This window comes from Patagioenas fasciata, chromosome 3 (genome assembly GCF_037038585.1).
Source record: "Patagioenas fasciata isolate bPatFas1 chromosome 3, bPatFas1.hap1, whole genome shotgun sequence".
Lineage (NCBI taxonomy): Eukaryota > Metazoa > Chordata > Aves > Columbiformes > Columbidae > Patagioenas > Patagioenas fasciata.
The window spans coordinates 75,620,131-75,644,635 of NC_092522.1; the positions used below are offsets into that span (position 1 = coordinate 75,620,131).

The 24,505-nt window shown below is 38.4% G+C and overlaps 1 protein-coding gene across 4 annotated transcripts in view; it reads left to right on the plus strand.

The window, feature by feature from the left end:
- The window catches only part of HS3ST5 (heparan sulfate-glucosamine 3-sulfotransferase 5), a 187,528-nt gene that overhangs the window by 132,607 nt on the left and 30,416 nt on the right, over positions 1–24,505 (plus strand). The window contains exon 3 of one of the 4 annotated variants that reach the window (XM_071806618.1): positions 23,010–23,209. The exons of 2 other annotated variants lie outside the window; for them this stretch is intronic. The gene's annotated coding sequence lies outside the window, so the exon portion shown is untranslated. The remainder of the gene's footprint in view (positions 1–23,009; positions 23,210–24,505) is intronic. One more of the 4 variants, XM_071806617.1, reaches the window with a different exon arrangement.

Sequence of the window (24,505 nt, forward strand, 5' to 3'; positions counted from 1 at the left end):
TCAACAGAAATCAATACCTGTTTAATATATCAGATTATTGAATGAAATTAGTAGATTTAGCTCTGCAAGAAGATTTTAATAAATGGTGAATGGTTCAAATTTAGGAGATTTCAAAAAGCTCACAACATACTATATGGACTATTTCAGTTTAATGAAACTGCTGAACTATGCATTAAATAAATTACTGTATTGCTCAGAGAGTTACAGTAAGGTCTATTAAGTACTTATTTAAAGACTTGGCAACAGTGAACAACAATAAATAATTCAAGTAGCACCTCTAATCTTGTTTTCTTTCTCCTTAATTGGTTTTACAGCATTGTTTTGACATTTACCCTTGAATTAAAAAAAAAAAATACTCTCAAAGAAGAAAATGCATGCTGTGCATTAATCCAGCTGCCAATGGAGTGCTTACATATTGATGCATCCAAACAGCAGAGGAGCTCCACTCTGTCTTCAAAGCTGGCAAAGCCCATTATTGGTGTGAAGAAGTATTGGTTTCTGAGCTCGCAGAAAAATTGAATTGAGATGCACATGTTCATACATGAAGTTATTTTAAAAATATAGAGATACTGCATCAGCATCTCAGTGAGACTCCAGAGCAAATGTGTAAGAGATCATGTCTGATCTATTGCTCAGGGAGACAACGAGTTGCCAAAAATTTGCCAAGAAGGACAGATGGATCCAGAAGAGCTCAACAGCTGGAGAACTCAAGAATTAAAGGAGAGCCAACACTTTTGTTGTCCAGGTTTCCCCAGGCTGTTGAGAACTCTGGAGTGATTCTAGCCTTCACATTTTGAATTCAAAGGGACTGTGCCAGGTCATATTTGAACTCAGCTTTTAGAACTGGAAAAATTATTGTTGTTTTTGGTTTTAATTAAGTTTCCAGAAAATAAGACATACTTTGGATCTGCAACAGTTTTTCAAAATTTGGTGTCTAAAATATTTTGTGTTAATTTGCTCTTTTATTCAAAATGATAATGATTTCTTTCAAATTCTTTTTTTCCTGAAAAGACAAGACAATGGGGAAAGAAAAGCCACATATTTTCCTTTTTTGTGTGTTTTAATTTTGCTGTATAGGGGGTTTTTGAGTATATGTAAGGTATAAGTTTGTATGTGTGTGTGTAAATAAATAAACACATCCATAAGGATATGAAAAACTAGACTATACTGGCCCATTTTGAGCAATTTATGAATATATTCAAAGCATACATTCAGTGAACCAGCAAACTGGTAAAAACATGGCACATAGTGCTTTTAGTTATCATATTGGCACCTCTTGGAACTTCAGATGGAAGTATTAACACTTTAGTCATGTACATGTCACTTCCATGTATATTCATATTGAGACTTCTATGCATAGTATTTTTTTTCTGACACTGTATGGTTCTGTATGTGTATACACTGTTTAAAAAGTGACATTTTCCAACACATACTTCTTCCTTTAAATCTAAAAAAAAAAAAAAGCATTCTTACTGTGTACTAAAATATAAAAATTAAAAATTAAATACAAACAACTATTAATCAATGTAAAACTGAATAAAATATTTTTATTACCCAAAGAAAGGTGGAAATACTCTTCTCAATTATAAGTTCGCATGCTCCCAGCCTTCAACACAACTGTTTCTTTTGTAACTAGACCATCAAGGTGTTTCCAGTATGAAGAAGCCCTGCAATTGATTCCTAGAGTTATTCTACTGAGTAGTGGAAGACTGCAGTGAAGTTAATATATTCCCCTCTGACAGTAATGAATTTCCTTTCTCTTCATCATGATATTTGGTTGAGATGATACACATTCACACCTCCCCAGTAAGTCCAGACACTAAAGGTAAAACCTACTCGTCTTATTTCCCATTCAATTTTCTACATTTGTCTATCAATAAATGTTGTAGTAATAAATTCGACGAATCCAGACGCCGGCATAAGCTCTTTGATCGAACGGGCAGGCCGGGCGAGAGTAAGGAGTCTAATTCAATGTGAATTTACCATCCGTACTCTTTAATGAACTCTTAAACAACACTGAATATCAATGTCCCCGAGACCACGTTTTTCCAAGCCTTATATACTCTATACCAAAAGGCCATGCGGCAAGTGCAGGCTACAATTGGTTACACTTACAGTCACTCATCCCCCCCCACTATGGTGATTGGCTGCAGGGCACTGTTCACAGACTGTTCATGCGCAGCGGCAACGCCCCTCCTGCAGCCTGGGTCGAGGGCAGAGCAGCTTCTGTTTACTTTCCTTTTGTCTCTGGTGTCTCAGGGAAATCCTTCCGTGTAGCACAGCCGCATCAAGCCCTGGCTTGTTCACAGCACACAGCCAGAGACTCTCCACAAATAAACATCCTGGTGAAACTTACTGTTCTTACCATATTAATTCAGTCACCTATATTGGTTATATTCAATATTTGACTCACCATGGAACATTAAACAAATCTAATTAGTTCCATCTTCGTTCCAGCCAGGTTATTAGCAATTGATTATTAGTATAAAGTATCTTTTATATGCCATATTTAGCCATCCACAAGCAGGACTGCACTGTTTATTCTGCTGGTATCCTGCCAAGTGAACTGTGCTAAGTCACTTTGCTCCCCTTACTCCATTCTCTTACCAAGAAAGAGAAACATTTAACATTAAGCCCTTAGAGCTTGTTCTGAGCTCTGGGGAACAAAACCCTTATGCATTAGTAATATTTGTGTTGCAGTAGTGTAACCGTCCCCTAGTAGAATAACTGGGTGCTATTCACCTCACTTGACACTGGCTGAAAAGGACTGAGGAGTCAAGCCTGAGTTAGCTGGTTGCCCATTATGACCAGCTCTCTACAGAGAAAGGCAACTTTCCACAAGTGACACGTTCTATCTAGCTTGAAATGGTATCATAGGCTGAGATGAAATGGCTTTGAGACATACTTGTAACTCTTCACTGAGAGACCCTTCATAGCTTGCTTAAATTTGAAACTAGGTAATTAATCAAGTATCTAAATATACATCTCTAATATATCTTGAGGTGCCCCAGAGTACCACAACTCTAAAAGGTGGGTGTCTTCAGTTGTTTCTGTGTCGTACCTGTTAGCACTGTGCATGTATCTTGAGTTATTAGTGTATCAATTGGCATTAAATGCCTGTGTCCAGTTACCTGAATTACTCTTCACATTTTAAGGCACTGCAGCTGAAGGAATTCTTCCTTCTCCCCACATAGTAGACAGTGAGTCTTACATATAGGTACAATGTTACAACATTTGGACAAGAGATCTCTTGAGAACATGCTTTCACATGCAAAACCAATCTTTCTTCAAAATTAAATCCATTGATCTTTCAGGTAAATTTTTTTTTTCGGTAAATTTTAAGTTTATCCACGCTAATATGCCACTGGCATTAAGCTTACCTTAGGCAACAAATTCAGTTGTAGTAGTAGGACTAAAGCAATAACTCCACATTTTACAGTCTTAAAATAATTATTCTGGTCTGGTTTTGTTTTCTTTCTTTTTTTAAGAACATGTTCTCTCTGCAAACACACGACTTGTTTTTGAAAAGAGTTCATCTTCCTCTAAAAGAAAAGAAAATCAAATAATATTGATCTAATTGTGCACTCACTAACGAGTGCCTCAGGAAAGCAAATAATTTGGGAAAAGGAGGTGACAGGTTTGTAGTTTGACCATATCTATTATCATCTTAATTTCATAAAACTATAGACTGACCTTGAATTGACCATGCATTTTGTAAGCTCAGATGAACAGTTATGCAACCAGATCAGCTATCACTGAGAGAGCAAAAGCAGTCAGCTGACCAGTCACTTAAATTCAAGAAGAGATAAATCATAAACCTATAGATTTTGTATACAGTTTTAAAATAAATCCCTACAGTGGTTTTGTTTTGTACCTACACTGCAGGCACTCTGTGGTTTGGTCAGCTTTGTAATTTCCTTTGAATTTACATTTACTAATCTAACTGGTCTAGCTTCCATATTCTTAGCAGAACATCATATTGGGAGGCTCCTTCTCTCAGATGGCCTTTGTTGGCTTAAGTGAAAGCTGTTATATACTACACACAGACTGTGCAGGAACACCTCAGAAGTGCATTTACTCAACTATCCCATGTATGCCAAGAATAAATAAAGCATGCTTATGCAAGACGTCTAAGAAACAGGGCAAATACAGAATGATAGTATAACTTGTACTCTTGCTACTCCCAGGAATTTGTATTTCAGAGACTTTTTGAGCTGTATGTTGTAATCACTTTTCTGTTTTTAATAGCTTTTGATGGATATTTCATTGAAAGTCTTCAACCTGCCTTTGAGTCCACTCATACTTTTGACATTCACTAAGAATTCCACAACTGAATTATGCCTATTTGAAAAAGTACTTTCTTTTGTTTATTTTAAACCTCCTAATCATAATCTCATTTGGTTCTTCATAGTTCTTACATCCTGAAAAATAATGGATAATCAATCTCCTTTTCAGTATCTCCATGCAATTTGTGATTTTATAGACTTAAACTATATTTTCTTTCTGCCGATACTCCTTTTTCAACCTGAAGAGTTCCAGTTTATGTAATTACCCTTCACAGGGAGGTCATTGCCCAACCTTATCATTCTTCTTTGAAGAATATGTAATTCTACTTTGTCTCTTTTGAACTGACACAACCAGAACTATCTGCAGAACTCAAGAAGTAGGCAAACAAGGAATACACACAGTGACATGATGATGTTCCTCTATTATCCCTTCGTTTTCTACCATTTATTTTTTATTTCAGATGTGCTGAGCACTAAGCTGACATTTTGCACAGAGCTATTTGCATTCATCTCTCCTGATAGGCAAGAGCTGATTTGCATGACCATGCTTTACTGTACATGTGTACTTAAGGTTGTTCCTACCAACATACATTAGTTTGCCTTTTTCAACGTTGAATTTTGTCTGCCATCTCATTTTCCTGTCATTTGGTACCATGAAATTTCTTCTGTAACTCTTCTCAATCATGATTTTTTTGGACTAACATGATTTTTTTTGCCTTACCAACTGTTTCACTATTCAGCTCACTATATGACTCAGTTTCCAAGCCAGTTTTGTCTGTGTGTAATGAGAAATGACAAGAGATACTCCTTAGAGGGATGGTTATTGCTCACTAGTGATTAAATCTGTTTGTTAGAAAGAACCAGAGTTTTTATGTAGTCTTTGAGCTGAAGTTTTACAGTGTCCTATCCTCCCGTCTGTGGAAATGCATCCTCTGAGACGGGTCTCTGTGTGCATCCCAACTGCTCAGTTTCCTTTCTCTGATACATCCTCGCCCATTCCCTCACGCCAGGCAGGTGAACATAGTTTAGTTTGGGATTAAACCAGTGTTTACTTCTTCCAGTGGCAACTGTAAGCATTCAGGGGTGATGCCCTCCAGCCAGTCCAACCACCCTTACTCCGAGGCTTTCAAGTGGCTGCAGTCCCATCTTCCAGCAAAGCTGGACTCTGTTCTCTACACGGAGCATGCAGATTTCAGTGTCTCTGGGCACGCGGTTAGTACTGGCAAGAGCTTGTCTGAGCAAGGCATTTGTCACGTTCTAGTCTGGGTGGTACATTTTAGGGTCTGTGCACAACTGTTTCTGTTTTCCTTGTATAGGTACAGCCTAAAATGTGCATGCATAATCAAGGAAAAAAAAAAAAATCTGCATCTGTTAACTGTCCAAATAGTTTCTAATACAGGCCACGTAGAAGCCCATGCAACAAGATAAATGGGTAAACAAAAATCTAATAGCATACATCAGTACAGGGAGCAGTAGTCAGGGGGTATAGCGAGGCCAAATCTTGTTGCATGTGAGGGATTTCTCTGTGTTCCAGGACGATCTGTGGAGTTGCATTTCTTATGGAGCTGTGGAATAAGCAGTAGGTAAACTCAGTTCTGGAGCTTTCCAAAATATTTTAAAGCTTTGGTTAAAGCTTTAGATGTTAATTCCAAATCATCAAGGGATTTAAATAGAAAAAGAGATATGAAAAGTAACAGCAAGAGAGCTAGCGTACCATATAAACTACTAGGTGAAAAAGTACAGATGTATTAGGTGTATCCCTGCAGGGAGCGGTGACAACAACAAAACCCTTGAGGTTAAAATACTATCTAACATGCTTTAATCAAAAGCCATGTGGACCTTTTGGATGCTCTCTTCCATCATTGCTGTGATTAACATCATCTGTTCTTTCTGGCAAGCAAATAAATAGACAACTAAAACATGCTCAGAGGCTTTTGCCTGAAATGTGACAAATATGCCTTGCCAACAGATGAGAAACGTCTCTTTCCCAGGGATGGACCAAAGTCAAAAAGTTGTGAGGCTTTTTTTTGGTTTATATATGCATGTAAAATTTGGGAGTGGTACTCTTCTTGAGTAAAAAAATATATGTGAGTAAATCTCCTGGGTGAGAACCGATACCAAACGTGTCAGGATATGTTAATTACTTGATAAGATGAATTAAATAATCTGGTTTGGTTGATTTTTTTTTTTTTTTCTGAAGAAAATGTGGTTCACTTAAATATTTTATCCATATTTGTCTGACAGGCTCTGATGACTTCCTGTTAATTTTGAACCAAACTTGACAGAAGGTAGAAGTCTTGGTGATAGGTATAAAGGGTAAATTAATGCTTGAATTAAGTTTTTGTTTCAGTTATTATTTGGTTATATAAAGTGGCTCCTTTCATTATTACAATATTTTCTTGTACTGTGTGGAAGGGTTGTGTGCCTGGATTAAAATGGAAAGTGTTAGAAGTCATAGTGGTGAAGGAAATATCAAGGTTTAATTGAATATCATTATCTGATATAGAATGATATGTAGAGTGCTGTATTTAAGAACAAATTAACAAAATCTACATTTTTTTTTCAAAACAAATCTCTCTGTACATGAAGGTGAGCATGGAAAGCACAGAGCAGGCTGCATGTTCCATAGTGTCTCCATGACATTTTTACATCTAAAGATCAGCTAGATGTCCCAGGTGTGTCGTAGCATTTCTTCTGGGTTAGTTTGTTCTTCTCTCCAACAAATTCCAGGACTGTACTGTGTACTCCACCTTGTAAGTGCAAATAGCAACAGCCACAAAAAATAAGAAGAAAAATGTTTCAAATTGGTAAGACTCTAATGGAGCCTGCATTTAGGAACAGCCTTTTATTAAAGGCTTCCACATATTTTCCATGTTAGTAATACTGAAATACTATCAACTGGATACTGTAATTCCTGGTAGATCAGGACATGTTTTTAATTCTCTTTTATGTGACATTTGAAACACAACTAACACACTGCACATCAGTGAAAAGAGCTGTCATTTTCTTGAGAGTACATAGCATGATGTGTGTTTGTGCTTCAAAACTGAAAAATTTCTTTCAAGAGGCTAGATATTGGCATTTTTTAAAATGTGTACATTATAATATCCCCCCAAAGAATACTTGTTGTTCACATGTTGGTTGTTTTTTTTCAAAAATGAGAGGTCACAGTATGTATGATTCAATTTGGTTCACAACCTAGATCTCAGACATCAGCTTTCCACAAAGGAAAAATTACCTCAAGATTGTAAATTATCTAATACTGCTAGTTTTCTTGCAGGCAATGAATTACACAGACCTCTGATTTAATCTACCTTGGCAATTTCTACGCCCCTGCATTTCTTCTAATGATCTTCAATGTAGCTTTATATTGATAGAAATCCCGAAAGTGTTGTCACTACATGCTTTACACAAGAAGAGCAAATTTATAATTGTAGGATGACTTACACAGAAACAATGAAAGGTGAAGAACAGAGTTTCTTATGGTAGGTGTGAATGAGTGCTGTCCACAACAACGGAGCACATTAACAGCATAGTTAACAATAATCGCTTAATTACTCTGTTTTCATAGGTGTTTTTAGAGATGCTGTCACAGCAATCCTTTCAGATATCCTTTCAGATAACCTTCGTTCTTTTAAAATGCTTTTCCTTGAAAGCAAATATTCAGATAATTTTCTTTCTCGGAAAGCGCACAGTGAGGCAAATGACTTTGCTCAATGCCATGAGGGATTATAGAAAGAAGTTTGCTTCATGCTAAGAGAAAGGACTTTGTGCTGAAGGATGAAGTCAGGAAAATACTCCAGTGCAACTAAAATACGCTGAAAATAAACAAGAGGAGTTCACTCTGAGATGAGGGGACTCAGCTTTCCCTACCTGTACAAGTACAAACACCTATTTAATTTCTAGATTATACATAAAATATAGTAGTAAGGAGGGAAAAAGAAAAAGAAAAATTAATCTAAAACCTGCTGTTGACAGTTGGCAAGATTACATTGTGGAGTAAAAGTGGGAAAGATATTTCAGCTGAAAATTTTGAGCTTAGTATTTGGGATAACTGCAAAGAATTGAAAAATTAAAGTAAGTGTTTTTCCAGTCAGGGGGGAAAAAAATCTATCTATATCTCTCTCTCTATATATAAGATATAGATATAGATCTATATCATATATATAGAGAGAGAGATAGATATATAATATATATATTGTCAACATATATATATCTATAAATAAATAAATAAATAAATATCTTCAACACTTTTTGAACAGACTATTTCAGTTTTTGATGTAATTGTTCCTTAATTTTCAAACCTTAATACCAGAAAGTCAGCTCATGGTTTGAAGGTTGGGGGTAGTCTGCATATTTGGAGTTCTCCCCAAGATTTCTAGTCATGCTGAACCAAAATGAATTGTTTGCACACCTATAATGATTTTTACTTTCACAAAGCACGTAATCAGTCCCACTTCAACAGACTTGATAAATTGAATAGATTTAGAGCAGACATGTGTTACTAGTAAAAGAAACAATTATTTAATGTTCTCTTAAATGCAATCGGGAAGAGATGACAATGAGGTGATACTGCCTTATTGCCTGCCCATTTGCAGCTGCAAGTCACCTTGTACAAGTTTCATAAAAGACTGCATGAAATAACTGCATGAAATAGACATACATTACAGTCTGAAAATGGCAATATGATTAATTTTCATTTTATGAGCATCCTCACACTCAATTGAAATCCTGTCTTCTGCCTCTGTGAATACTTATTTCTTTCATACTCTTTCACTTACTCTCCTTGCTGGCTTCTATACTTCTGCCCCTTTGCTCCCTCCATCATAACATTCCTGTGCTTTTTTCATTATTTTTTTCAAGTGGCACAGTTCAATACTGTTTCTGCTCTTGTTCTCTGAAACAGCTGAATTATTTTGACTAAGAAATTTCTATGCCCAAATCAGGTTGAAAAAGACATCAGACATAGAAAACTCAAGACTGCATCCTCAAAAACTGAGAAAGTTTGAAGCCACAAAAAGCATGCTCTAGCACTAAGAAGCATCAGGAAACTTTTATTAAGGTCAGCAGTATCTACCTCACCTTTAGGTCCTTCCTTTCTAGTGGAGCAGAGGATGTGCCTAAAGAGGCAAGGGAAGAGGAGGGTCATGTTCAGGTGGTAAAAATGTGCATCTGTTGGACAAAAGATCAAATAATAGCCCATTCACTTCATTGCCTGACTGCTGCCAGGATTTCACTCAAAATCATTTCAGGCTTGTGATGCAGAATTATTTTTATTCATACTGAGTTCAAAGGGAGCTAATGACTCTCAGCCCCTTCCACAAGAGAGCATTAACAAATAAGTTGGCTAGGCAGAGATAGGACCTACAAGAGAAATCCCTCTAGACAGGGTGTCTGACTCCCTGGAGAAAAGAGGTTTGCCTCAGAGTTGGCACTCTGGAAACCAGCTGTCTTGGAAAGCTGAAAATTCCTTTGTAGGCACAGGTGCTGGCCTCAGGCCAGCTGTGGAGCTTGGAGCGGTTTTAGACTCTCCAACAGTTACACTTGGCTGCTGAGGGCTGCCTTCATGTCCTCTGGACCTGCTGCACACCTCTTGGGCTCCCACTTCCTGAAACTGAAGAAAGGACAAAAATCAAACCTGCCCCTTCTCCCCACCACCTTTGTGGGCCACTTACTATGAAAACCCACATCACCAGGTGGGATGAGAGGTGTTCTTCTGGTGGAGAAAAGACCAGGTCCCTTGCCTGAGGCTTGGCAGTATGTTTCCTCAGAAGACATTCCTGGTCCGTGCTAAAGCATCACAACCCCATCCCCTTCTGCAGTGCTAAGCACAGCCACTTGCAATAGACTGCCTGGGTGGCACCTGGGGTGACAGCGATGCTCTGCAGGAGTATGTGCTGTGGCACAGGACAGGGACGCTCTCAGGTGTCATGAGTGAGTGCAGCTCAACTACTCTGATGATTGTGTCATTTTGTGTGTGCACATGAGAAGGCCTTAGATAACATGTGCTCTCTCTGCAATATCATTCGCTGGATTAATCTATCTGATAAATTGAGACTATTTTTTTTTTCTTATATCTAGAAGGAAACGTGAGGCATTTTTTGTTCTGGCAAACACTCAATCACTTTCTTTGGTGAAGAAAAAAAAAAAGGAAAGAATTTATTTTAGGTTTGCATGTTCTCCAGTAGCTGAAATTTTGAAAAATGTTTAGTAGCTTAAATCCCCAAATAGCCTGTCTTATCACTCAGCCATAAAAGGCAATTTGAAACAGAAAGTTTCATACATTATTTAAAGCCTTGTAGATTTGTTATTTCCTGAAAGCCATTCTAATTTCATGATGCTGTTCTGTTTGCTAGAATTTTCTCATCATAGCTGTCTTGAAGATTTAGGCTAAAAATAACAAATATATCTTCCAAAGAGTAAAAATGTCAGAAATGGGTAGAGGAACTTCAGAGGATTCTGAAATGTTAACAGCAATGTGGAGGACTGATACAGTAAAGCAGAAATAGATAGATTTTAATTTCCTGAGATTTCAAAAGTGGTTTTCACTGGTTTGGGTTACCAGTATTATTCTTAAAAGAGTGCCTTGTCAATCAAGTGTGAATTTTTAAAGCTTCCTTAGATAGACCAGTAAAACCGTGGCCCTTTACATTTTCGCATGACATCTTTTTGCATGAAATCTAATAAGTGACATCCCAGTTATATTCCAGATTTCCATGAGCATAATTACTTTTGCATTAATAAAGCATGGCAGACCCCCCAGAAGGATGCTGCGGAGGTGGAGGGGTCCCCTTCACCCAGCAGCATCCCAGTGCTCTGCAAACTGGGCAGAACAGGAGGCCTGTGACACTTCGCTGTGCTGAGCACTGCAGACAGGCCCTGACACTGCTGAAGAGAACATTGCGTGAAATAGTGCAGATAACCACAGTTACAGCTTGTTCTGCCCAGTGTCATTTCTCATCTAAGATTCTGGTCCTGTATGCACGCACTTATATAAGGGGTTTTTTGTGTGTTGTTGTTGTTTTGTCTTTGGTTTGGTTTTGTTTTTTTGTTTGGTTGGTTTGCCTTTGTTTTTGTTTTGTTTAGTTTGTGTTTTTTTGTTGTGGGTTTGGTTTTTTGTTTGTTTTGGGGGTTTTTTATTTTCTTTTTAAATTTTGTTTTGTGTTTTGTTTTTTGTTGTGTTGTTTGGGTTTTTTTTTTTCCTTTTTTTTAATGTAGTCTCATACTGCAGTCTTTGTAGGATCCAGGTTTGCCTTATATGAAAGAAAATAATATTATCCCCCCTTTATAAGCAGGGCATCATATAGCCCAAGTTACAATGACATAATTATTAGAGCCAAGAAAGCAAGCTAAAAATCATTCTGTCTAATGTACTTTAACCTTAAGCTTAAAAAGGAAAAAACCAACTTTACCTTGACGCATGGCAAATGAAAGGCAACATCCCTCACACCACTACTGGCTGCAAGTGTCAACTTCTTGGAAAACAAGAGGTGTGGTCAGTGCTGCTGTGGTCCCTGCTGCCACCAGAGAAGCGCAGCCAGTCAAGAATGCCCTGCAGACATCTTAAGTCAGTGATGCCAAAGGGAGCTTCCCAGCACGTGTTCCCACACCTGAGTGTGCTTGGGCTCTTCCTTACTTGAAAGGCTTCTTTTTGGTCTATATATAGAGGAAATGCAGATGTCTGTGCAAAGGGGTGAAAGACACAATGAAATAGTTGCTTTCCAAACCTACAGAAGGTGCCTACAATAATGCACTTGACTCATCTTGTACTTGGTATTGAATCAGCGTCTTAGAGCAAAGGAAAGATTGCATGCAGCAAGGTCATATGCAGTTAGTGACAATCAGCCTTACAGTACTAAGAAGCAAGCCCAGCTTATTTTAGTCACTTTAGTAAAATCATTGTGGAAAAATGCTACCCGGGACTAAAGGGCCCAGGATTCTCAACACACTTCCATTACCAAATTAATATCATGCACTAGGGAGGGATTGTAAGCTGAGACATATTCCTCAACATTGTGCCTGAATCCTGCTCTTGCTGTCAGGACTTGCTTGTATGAAACAGGCAGTGCTGCCCTGTGGCTGCCCTCCACACTGCCACCACACACCTCCATGTTGGTGGTGACACCAGACCATGATGAGCATACCAGAGATGGTAAGCTCATTGGTGAGCTGCCTGTGCATTCGAGCAGGAGAAACAGGCATCTCCCACCACTTTTTCCTTGCATCCTACTCTCAGCCTTGCCTTGGTGAGGACTTTGTTGTAGGCATAGGTAGGAGAAGCCTTACATCCTCCTAATAGACTCTCTCTTCAGCTTTTACTAGGGAGGGTAAAAAATTATTTTCAAAGAAAGATTAGTATAAGTTTTCTTCCTTTTCATTCATATCCATACAAACCTGAACTGTTATTTAACTCAGCTATACATTTGAAAATGTTTTAAAAGGGCTGTCACTATTGGAGAGTGTTCATATGCTAACCCCCGAAGCTGATGTGGGAACACACAGCAGACTCACGGCTCTCCATTCAGCTTAGTTATATGTAAGGCAACTTTGAGTTCGAAAGAATTGCTTCACCAACCTACAGGAAGAGACAGGCTTTCAATATTATGAGTTTGCTGAAAATGTTTCACCTGGAAATATTTTAAATTTTAAAATGTTTGTGATTAGAAACTACATCACGAACTGCCTCTCGAAATACTTATTTATTTGTTTTTGCTGGTATCTGTCCAGCTGGCTTGAGAAAAATAAGTATATGCCAGATTATTTTTTTTTTGGCAGTATTCTGATGGAAAACATTGAGAGGAAAATGGCAACAATGCAAAACAAATCAGCATTTTTCAAAATACTGTTTGTTTAGAAAAAAATGACCATTTCTCACTCCTTGAAATTTTAAGAGCTCTAATTATTTTGCATAGATGAAAGGAAGAGAAGAATTGTTCCACTAGGTTGTCCCCTTAAGCAGAAAAACTTACCCATATGTCTTGCTTGCCCATGGCTCTTAGCCATTTTTCATCATACTTTGCTCATTTACATCCTTTCTCCACCCCCTCTATAGCCCTGTGCCATTTGCATAACACTTGCAGGTGCTGCCTTTCACTGGTGTTCCCCAGGCTGCTCCCACCCCAGGGTGATTGCTCAATGCAGTGTGCTGGCTGGGCTCCATGTGAAGCCCTTGCCAAGATTTTCCCCTTCTCCCCCTTGGTATATGAATGTGTGCAAAATAAACTCAGCAGAAATTTGCATACAGGCTTACCTAGACTGAGCACAGAGTTTTGATGAACTGATCAAACATCACAAGTTTTCACTTTTCTTTCTGTCACGGGTAGAAATATCACATTTTCACTTTATATATGAAAAGAGCTACATACAGTTAATGAAAGTCATAGAAGCAGTTCAACTGTGTTGTTAGGTTCAGAGCATGAAAGATCATATATCACTGTAACCTACCTAACCTTCCCTGTACTAAATGACAAACTACTAGAAATAGCCTTTGGGTCAGGTCTCACATTCACTGAAGTACTTGTCCTTCAGCTGAGGACTCTGTTGAACTCATATATCATTCAGCATCTTAAATCACACAGACTTGCATAAATGCTAAATACTAATTAAGATTTTTTAAAAATAGTGAAAGATAAAGTCCATGAAACAGGTCAAACCAAGACTTAATTATATTTAGAATTTATCTTTTTAGGTGACCTTATGAAGATAAAAGATTGCAATTTTCGAAGAGTTTATTAGGTTGCTACTGTACTTCTTGCTGCAACTCATGTCACCCTCAGAACTCATTCAGACTACAGCTTATGCTCATCCAGAAATGGATTTCCAGTTGAACTATTCAAGAAGCAGGACATGGTAACATGACTGAGCTCACAGGGGCTTGGCTGGTGCTGAGAAACTTCTCAGATTTTCCCTACGTAGTTTGATTAATGGATCTCAACAAGCAGTTCTTAAAAGGTTTTATTTCAAAGGTTTTATTTCACATGCAGGGCACCATTTGCTGGGAAAATGTTATTTCAAACATTTCAAGGACTGATATAAAAATGCATTTTGAAATAAAACAGGAGCTATAAGTGGTGGCTTGTGCAGCTAGGTGTATGATGAAGTTAGTAATTATTACTTAAGTGCTGCTCCATGCATGCTAAATGCTTTCTGATCAGTGTTTCTGCCCTGAGTAACAAACACACTATGAGGAGACAGCTAAATAGTCAGTAGACACTGAAAAAGGGAAGACGAGAGACAATTTATGTATCAAATCAGTCAATTCCCTGCAAGTAGCACAGTAGAAGTGTTGGGGTTTTTATGTGGCAGAAGGCAGGAGAGTAGCAGATATGCTCAGGGAGGTCAGGCAGTGAATATAGAGCTTTTGGGTGATGGAGAAGCTGACAAATTGGCTGCTTTGATGTGCATTGAATGGCACCAGGGTTTTCAGAACTGAGTAACATGACTTTGTGTAGGGCACATGGTATAAATAATGAAAAAGAGAAGGAGACATGGTACTGAGTCATGTGTTTTGAGATAAGATACAAGTTGCTGGCAGGGAGATGCAGGACCTATTCTGAGTACAACTGCAGAGGAGAGGAGTCTCAGATGAGAGAAGTGATGAGGGAGGGGAGAAGGAGATTACAGCGCATGAGGTCAGGAGGAGTTGCATACACATGACAAACACTTTTCTTCTGCATTTCAAAATGTGTTGTGAGGACAGTTAACATATTTGACAATAAGAATGTAAATGAGTCTGTTCCTGCCCTCTCTGCATTCCTAGAAATCAGACACAACATTACCCCAATTTGCTCTGTCCTGTTCCTTCTGCACCTGGGCTGCTTCACGCGTGCTATTTCTGCTGCTCCCAATTCAGAGGTGTAATCCCCTCTGTCAGCTGAGCTATGGCATGTGCTGTGCTGGGGTACTCCCTAAGAAATTATTACCAGCCACTGGAATTCAGACAAAGTCCAAAGCCGCTTCGAATTACACCCCAGCTATGATTAATGCAGGCACGTGGTGCAAACTGAGCTTCTGTAAACTGCAGTGTTGTGTAAGGCAAGGAAGGAAAGAGTCCAGGGTAATTTTTCTCCTCTATTGTTTGAAAGTCACAACATATCTGAAGTGTGTTAAATTATAGTTAAAATGAATTCAGATAGAATTGTGATTCTTAGGTGTTTGATATGTCTTCTGATTAGTCTTTGTTGGAAGTATCTGTACTGCAGAATGATTATCTATACACAATTATTAGCACTATAGCCTAATCACATCTATATACCTTTATGTCTAATTTTTTAATTGGTTCTGTAATAGCCTCAGTGTAAAACCAGTAACCTGAAGTGATTACTCATTCATTATTTTCCCTGTCCCTGAGTCAAAAGAAAAGATGAGCTAATCAAATCCATAAAACTACCCAGTCTTTTCCAGAAGTAGCTAGAAATAACAGAAGTTTCTTTTACAGAGCAGAAAATCACTTCAAGTCTTTCCACAAATGACTGCACAAAATTCAATGTAGAGCTCCTACAATATCTTCCTCAAAACCACTGTGATTTTGTTTACATTGGAGAGAGAATTCTAGTAATTGTGTGTAAGTCAAAGTCTTACTTAACAAAAAGGAGAAACATATTCCTCTTATGTCCAGCACTGTATTATTGACAGGAAATCTTTCATAGATTAATATGAAAACGTAAAATACGGTACTAATCAAACAATATAAATAAAAACAACATATGTAGTATTTATAACATGCAGTTAAATACCCTGGCTTATATTCTGGAGTGACATAAACTGTCACTGTCTTACAAAATGAAAAGCATTATGCTTAACCAGCTAGTTCTGTATCTCAAGACAGAAAAAAAGAGGCTATATGTGAAGTCTATAGTTTCATATTATTCATTTCATATACAATTTTATATATATGTATAATATGTAGTTATATGCAATGAACAAGAAGTATGAGTATAATATACATGTTTTTGACAATATTTTGTCATATATGATTTGTGTACACTGTGACAATATTGGTTTTTGTTAAGTATTATTTAAAGGTATAGATGACCACTATTAGAGGTTAATATTATTGAAGTTATAGATGTCACTATTTAATTTACTGTTGCATGTGTAGCCAATGCACTCAGTACAATAGATCTCTTTCTGTGACTCACTGTATGTAGCCAGAGAAAGTCCCTGAGTTGAACAGTTTGAATCTAATTAGATAAGATGGAGAAAGGAAATATTTTAGGATATGATGCTGAGGCACAGATATATTCCATCACCAATCAGTTCATAGTCATTAGGCGAAGGGGAAACTGAACTTGGATGTCCTGTATCCTAATTATGTATCTTAAATTCAATGACCATCCTTCCCTACTAATGTCCATCATATTCTGTTATTCCCCTTTTTATCTTATTTTATAGAGTGCTGTACTTCCTTTTTCAGGCAGAGTATATAATGGTCAACGATAATATTGGTGCCAGAGGATAAAATTTCCACTAATAAGCTGATGATGTCAGATACTGTTACCAATTTATTTGTTTAAAACTACAGATCTGTCAACAGAAAACTAAAGAGCCAACTTATATTTCCCTGAGTCACCCCCAAAAGATTTAGCAACTAAGCCAAGGGCATCAGGCTGGACTGATGTCACACAAAGGCTAAAGAGCTTTTGCTCAGCATCTTCATGGCCCCAGTGCTCTGCAGGTTTGTCCACTGTGGGATCCCTCCCAAAGGTCTGCTCCCTCTCTCCTGTCCTATTGGTCTCTGGGATGTGCACTGGAGAGGTACTCTCAGGCACCAGGACCAGGGAAGAGGCTTTACAGGATTGTTCTTTGCTCAGAAGAACATCACCACAAGCCTTTCACAGTCATGCCCTGTTGAACAGCTGCGTTCTGATGCTGATTTACTTGGACTCAACATGGCTAGCCAGAATGTCTAGTTAGGCCCCCAAAATCATGATATTGCTAAAAATTAATGAAAAAAACATGGCTTTCTATCAGTCTTGAGCTTAGCTTTTGGACAACACTTCAATAATGTTTGCAAGCTATTCCCCATGGCCATTAAAGTTGGTTAATTGGCTGCCGATACATCGAGTGACATTTTTTTATTCTGTTTCTCCTCTTTAAACATATGGATCTATGAAGTGAGGCTTTATTAAAAATACTCACTGAATATTATCAGATGCACTGTAAAAAGATGAAGGTAGGGTATACAGAGATAAAACAGCCTTTACTGAGAGCAACAGAAATTTTATGCTTGTATGGTCAGGGGGTGTGATTCAAATAGAGCTGTACCTTCAATAACACCTTTTTTTGCTGCAGAATTTATGAGAGAAAGACCTTACTTCCAAGCTATGTTTTACCCAAGTATCATTAATCTGTTCCAACAAAATAGTTACAATACTAACAGTTCAGAACAAGGTTTCCACATCCATTATTAAAACACCTTTTCTTTCTCTCATCTTCACATCTTTTGTAATTTCAGCCAGTAACATTTGGCATTTTTTAAAGCTAGAGCTCACAACATGCAAATTTTTCACTGTGATTTAGATGTGCTATTAGTGTAAGCACATGTATCAGGAAGTATGGGGATAAATAATTACGGGGGGTGGGGAAGGCAGAAGAAATAAAAGCTGGGCATTAAGTGTGCACCTGGACACTGACAGAAGAAAACAGAATACCTGTCTTGTCATTGTATTAGCAGAAGACAAAACTCTGTTACATTACTTTCTAGTAAGATACATTTTTTTAAAGATGTACCATTTTAAATGACACGAGGGATTAGGAGAAAAATAGCAAAGGTTCAAATCTTTGAGCAGGAATTCAGCAGAGCTATTCATATAAAACTAAATGTAGGAGCTCTTTTCTTATGTTCCTAAGCACTGCTACCTGCTAAAAGTGTTATTAAATATCCAGATTAAATGATGCTACTACACGGTGGAATATCTGCCTTTAGCTTGAAGGAATTGTGCAACCAGCCACGCGTGTGGTTGTGTGAGTGACTGCTATGGATATGCTGGGAGAAATGCTAATGTCAGGACAAGGCTTACGCATGCGCACCTTATAGTAGAAAATACATCTCTCTTATCTTGTATCTCTAGAGGGCTATTTAATATGTTTTTTAGCAGTATAAAGATGCAATATTGTGCTCAATAATTCTTAGAACTGCTTGTGGCAGTAAAAGTCTTCTCCTGATCTCCTACTCCTGAGAAACATAAGGGAAATAAAGCCATTGTTATTAGTTCCTAGACTCTGAAAGATGCCATTGCAATTTTGTCGCTACTCTATAGAGACTCGTTCAGCAGCATCAGATTTTTAATTGCTCCAAACCAATCCAGAATTCAGTTAATTGTGTGTCTTTTAAAAACTCCCTTTCTGCATAAAAGTAGGTTAAAATATTACCTTAATATGTTCCCCTTGTAGATGTTTACACTGCTGGCTAGCCATGTCAGTTAACCTTTTTTGCTTTGGAAGTTTTACTTGAGCTAAAAGGATATAGATACGTCAGCAGACACAGGATATGCAACACTCATTTTAACCTTTGCATCTACTTATCTATTTATGTCCCTACCTATAAGACCCATATAACCCTGCTTATAATCATGTGTGTGGGCTAGGATTATAAAAATAAATACACCAGGCACTTGCTTGGCTTTTCAAACACAGGTGTGTCCTGTCTTTTCCATGCACAAGGCAGCAGCATCGCAGTGCTGGGCCCAGCTGCTCAGAGGTGGAAGAGGTGGATGCTACTGACAGGTAGGCCTGCTGCTAGGCTCCTGTGAGCGTGCACCTCCGAGCAGCAAACAACAGGAGCCTTTCTTTTGCTCCAGAATGCTATAGGTCAAATGCAGCTTGTCAGTAGCTGAGGCTGACCCTGACACTCCGGGCCACAAAGCAGGGAAGTGGCTACAGCACAGTGGTGTGAAGCAGGGATGTGCCAGCCTGGCTGGAGAGGAACAAGCAGCAGTCTTCAGTGTTGACAACCAGACACTCAGGCCAATATGACCAACAAATATCCAAAATTACCAAAGCCTTAAACCCAGGTTTAAGCCAAAGGTCCCTTACAAAAGCCTTAGCTCTCTGAATCTTTCAAACACCTAGCAGTCTAGCCTAGCTAATGCCTGTGGCTTCACACAAAATATTCCTGTCTCTAACACCATTTAACATAATGTGGTCAACTGCAAAAGTATGAAAGGTGAGATTTGTTTAATAATAGCAAAGAAAGGAAAAAGAGGATGCTCCCCATATACTTTACTTTTAGCTGTCTCTTGGTTGCCTTTAGACACTATGGTGTCAGAATTGGAGTTGTTGACATTCTGAACTTCAGAAAAAGCCAAATCAGCAACGTCATAAGCAGGGTTTTGTTCTGGGTTTTCTTACATTCCTGCTGAGACCAGAAGTGTTTAGCTCTATGGAGTTTTCAGTTCAATCCACATTCACATTTGTACTGGGATCAGATTGATTGTGACTGGGTGATTTTTTTTCAGTTGCATTTAACCCTTAATGAATGCAGAACCTGATCTGATTAATAACCAGCATGTTGCAAGCCCAGACTGACTCAGTAATAAATGATTAGCCAATGGAGTTTGCTGTCAAAAGAAATGATTGAGGACATGAACTGAATAGGATTAAATACATTTTACATCAGAATTTAAAGCATGTAAGCAGAAAAGTACCATGTGCTGAGCATAAACCAATCACTGACTAAGAAGGTTAGGAACTAACTTCCCCATTAAGCTGGTTCTTCTACAAATGTACACTTTGATTATATTTCACTATGTTGTTTCTTATTCATTTTATACTGCTCAGTTCCAGGGAGAAGGAGTATAAAGGAAAAAGTCAGCATGCTTTGGCCTCCATTGGAAACTGCTAGGAATAACTTGCTCCGATTCCCTCAGTACCGGGGGAAATAATAGTCCTGAAAATAGTGGTCTGACCCTGCATGCCCAGAGGCAACAGAGAGAGTGCTGCATTAGGCACACTCTGTGAAGGGGCAATGGCTTCAAGAAGCAGGAGGTACCAAAGGCAAGTTTTATCAGGCAGTTTGGACACTGTTTGGGATGCTGGCAGCTACTTGAGCTGAACTTTCCAAACTGCCCACAGAACACCCCTACCCTGACCACAGAAAGGGATCTACTACCTAGGCAAGCTGTCAGTCTGACTCAGTCTGGTAATCCCTGACTGCAATTTCTGGGATTTTTAATAGCATAACCAATTTTGATAATCCTAATTCATGTGTACCTGTACAGACTTGTTGCTTAACAGTTATTAAACTTCTGCACATGTAAACAGGCATAAAAACCCCAAATGACTAAGAAAACCAATTTATGTCTTTTTTTTTTTTTTTTTGTGTTATATCAGTCTTTAACATTTAAGGAAACATGTTGTGAAAGAACGGAACAACCTATAGTGAAGTATTGTATTGGAAATCAGCCTAAGTACAACATTGAGTCTGGTCATGTGTGAGTATTGTGCCAAATACACTGTGTCAAATATTTTCTGCTGAATGGCAACTCATTTGAAGAGTTATGTCATGCACAGAAATCATCTGCCTCTGTGAACAACCATAAGGCATTAAAAAAAAAAAAAAGTAATCCTTGAATCCTGGAAGTAAATTGTGGAATTACAACCCCATGAGAGAATTTTCTTTTGCAGATTGCATGCCAGGCTTTTTCTAAATTATTATCACAGATGGTGAAATATTCCCATGGCCTTATCCTCATGTTCTTTTTCATTCCAAATGGAGTCCTTTGTGAAATGCCAGCATGACTGCATATGTTTGAACTCTGACTGTCCACTTAAACGTATGTTGCACTTCAGTGTTGTGGTCTCCAGGAGAGTGTTAGGCTCTGTTTCAGGAGGTTTATAACAATTTATTTTCACCCCAAGGCCACTGAAACCTTGCCTAGTAGAATCTCTGCTAGACTATACTGCTAAACTAGAACAGTCAGAGTTGAAACACAGTCCGTCATGCTGTGCTTAATCCAACAGAGCTGCAAGCTTCAAAAACTCAATTCCAGTCTCTCCCTGTCCTCCATACCTACCTCCATGTGCCCATCACTTCCCTCAGCTCACCACAGTGATCTTTCAGCTGCAGAGTTAGTAGGATCTGCTTGCTGATCCAGTGGAAAATTATGGGTGGCTGGCTCTGCAATCTCTTGGTCATTGGTCTGATGCACGACCTCAGATAAGATGATTCAGCTCCCTCTCTCTGCCTCGATAAAATGTGAAAATGATAGTGGTGAGGTCCCTGTAATTAGTTTCTATCCTGATGAAAGATTTTCAATGACAGTTTATTTCTCAGTAATTAGGGTGAGCCTATTTAACAGACAGGAAAGCCAAATATAAAATTATATCTTAGACCTGATATTTTCTTATGTTTGCAACAACAAGTACATAATACCCATTTGTTACATTGTATAATAGGTATTAAGAATGAATTTTAAAAGTACATAGTATCAGAGATCTATAAAAGAAATCACAGGAGCTGCGGGTATTCTTACAGTGTGTGTGAAAATTTATATCTGCTATAAGTTTGGGATGAAAATACTGCTCACATTTTGTAACTTCATAGCAGCTGAATTTCAGAAGGGGAGTAGGGGGAGCTGGGTAGAGTGGGTGCAACCTTTCTGGTGTGCCTGCTGTTTGTCACCTGATAGGGACAGCGCTGACTACCCAGAGGTCCTGCCCTAATTCCTCAACCCCCGCTGCTGCTCCTGTGCATGGGCACAGCACTGGAAGCTGTGATTCTGCACTGCCTGTATTTGTAACCCCTGGGTGACAGCCCATCACACTCTACAGGGGTAATTTACCTCAACTCCTGTTGGTGGAGCAGTACAAAACAGCTGGAGTGAGTGTGCTTATGGACTAGCAATTTGAGGGGCTTCTTGGTGAGTAGTCATGCAAGCATCATATATCCAGTACTGGTACACAACGTACAATCTGTATTGAAATAGATCTGTTCCACAGTAAATATAATTTTATGCTTCCTAATTAAGCAATTAATTTGAGTTTTGCCTACCAATTTGCAAATGTCAGGGGACAAAGTTGAGAACAAGTGCATGTTGTATTTGCATCAGGAACTAACAGCTACAGGATCATGCAGAACTGATTGTATGCAAAGTTGCTTTCCAGATTAATCTTTGGATGCATCTAAATGGATAGTTGTTTTTACTTTTTTCTTGACTGATCTGATGTAACCTGGTTTGAACCCGCCCACAAGAATAAGAATGCAGATTTACAGAATGTCTTGGCTGACTGGTCTGAGTGTCCTTGAAAGTCCTTCTTTATTCTTACTAGGAGTCTGTTCTTTTCCACTGGGAAACACATGTTGTCCTGTAACTCTAAACTTGTAAGAGACAAATGTCAAGAAAACTTAGATGGTTAAATAAAATCGATTTGCACAGTCTGAGACTGACAGCTGTTTCATACAGTTTGGGCCAGTCTATGGAAATTTTGAAAAATTAATAACCAACAAAATCTGTTTCAAGTAAAATATGCTCAGTGTGTTCCATCCAAATGACACTAATTTTATCCACAGAAAACAGTCTTGAATAGTCTTCAGTTCATCCACAGAAAAGAAACCAACCCTTTTGCTTAATAAAGATAGAGGAAACTTGTTTAATATGAGCATGTACTCATTTACCATCCATTATTTTATCATTACATGTATCTATGTATGCAGATAATTAGAGATCTAACCCAGAAATGCCCAGAGAGGGAGAGTCAATATTGTGCTGTTTTTTATATCAGTTCTGCACCACTGAGGAATCCACTTTATTTAAGGAGAATCTCCAGGAAAGCAATGAAAGGAATCAACGAGCTGCTTTACACAAGCGGGAAGACTCTGGTCATGCATGTCTAAAATGTGCCATAGAAAAAGATGTGATAGCCCATTTCATGGCCTGTTGGACTTCACACGGAATGTGCTTCTAGCAAAGAAGATTTCTAAGGTACTGCATGCAATAAACGAATCCTCTAGGCTCTTGTTTTCAATGTTGCATGCACTTCTTTAGCATGAAAACTTCTGTGGAAGCTTCATGAGCTAAAAATTCTCTGAGGTGAGGTGTTGAGTCTCTAGGAAACAAAACTGGTAATGTTGTATCTCTGGGCATTTATACTCCCACTCTGCCATATTCAAAAATCAATGTATGACAAAGATGCTGTTTTACAAGGCCCACTGTACCCAAGTGGCTATTAAAATGTTATTAATGGTATCATAGGCAAATTGGCATTTGTTAAGCACATGGGCAGTATTATTAGCATGACATATGCCTGGCATTTGAATAACTGTCATCAGTGTATCTGAAACAGAAGGTGCCTTCTTCATGGGTCAGTTCTCTGCTGAAATCTGTAGAGAGTTGAATTGAAACTAGTTATTGAACCCAGTGCAATCTGGAGAAACTACCTGGTCCCTACATCTCCCATGTATACCTGAGATGATTGAAGAAAAAGCTGCAGTTGACTGAGGAGGCTTATTCAACCAAAACAGCTGAGGTGACGCAGATACCTTCATCATGCAAATAAAAACACGTGATAGCAGCCAGTGCACCTGCAGTGTGATAAAGTGCCCAGTGTATATCTTGCAGCAGCTCCACAGGCTGTGTACTGTGTGTTTTGAAACTAAATCTTCCTTCTTTCTATTGACTTCTTGCCCTCTGGTACATTGAGTTGGCTGCTTGAGACGCTTTCACTAAGTACAAAGTCAATTGACTGTAAGTGGTGATGAACAAAACGTCATGTGATTAATATTACAGTTCAGGCTCTTCTGATCAGTCACAGAAAGAGCAGTCAAACAAACTCAACTTCATTTTGAAGAATCACACACAGCTAATGGTGGAGAGTCTGCTTGGAACCCAAAGGGAAAAACAAGCCACTTGAGGCAAAGCTCTCTTATTTTACATAGAACAAACTAGTTGAGCAGTGTTAAAAGCTGCCTATTGATTTGTGCCCAGACTGAAAGCCATGCAGTGATGTAAATGAAAATGTGTCAAGAGTCAATATTGATTTTTTTGTTTTTCTTCTTCTTTTTTTTAAAGCAAGGCCACCCCCCATGGGAAATATTGTTAGCTATACTTCTAGGCTTGTCAGTGAGTGAAGTAAGACCCTTTTCACAAGACTACATATGTCCAGACATTAAATTTCCTTCTTTTACTGAGGTAATATGGATGGCATGCTGAGACCAGTTATGTTGAGAAAATGTCTTTTTTAGGAAAGTTGTCAGATAAAGAAAAAGAAATGGTGAAGAG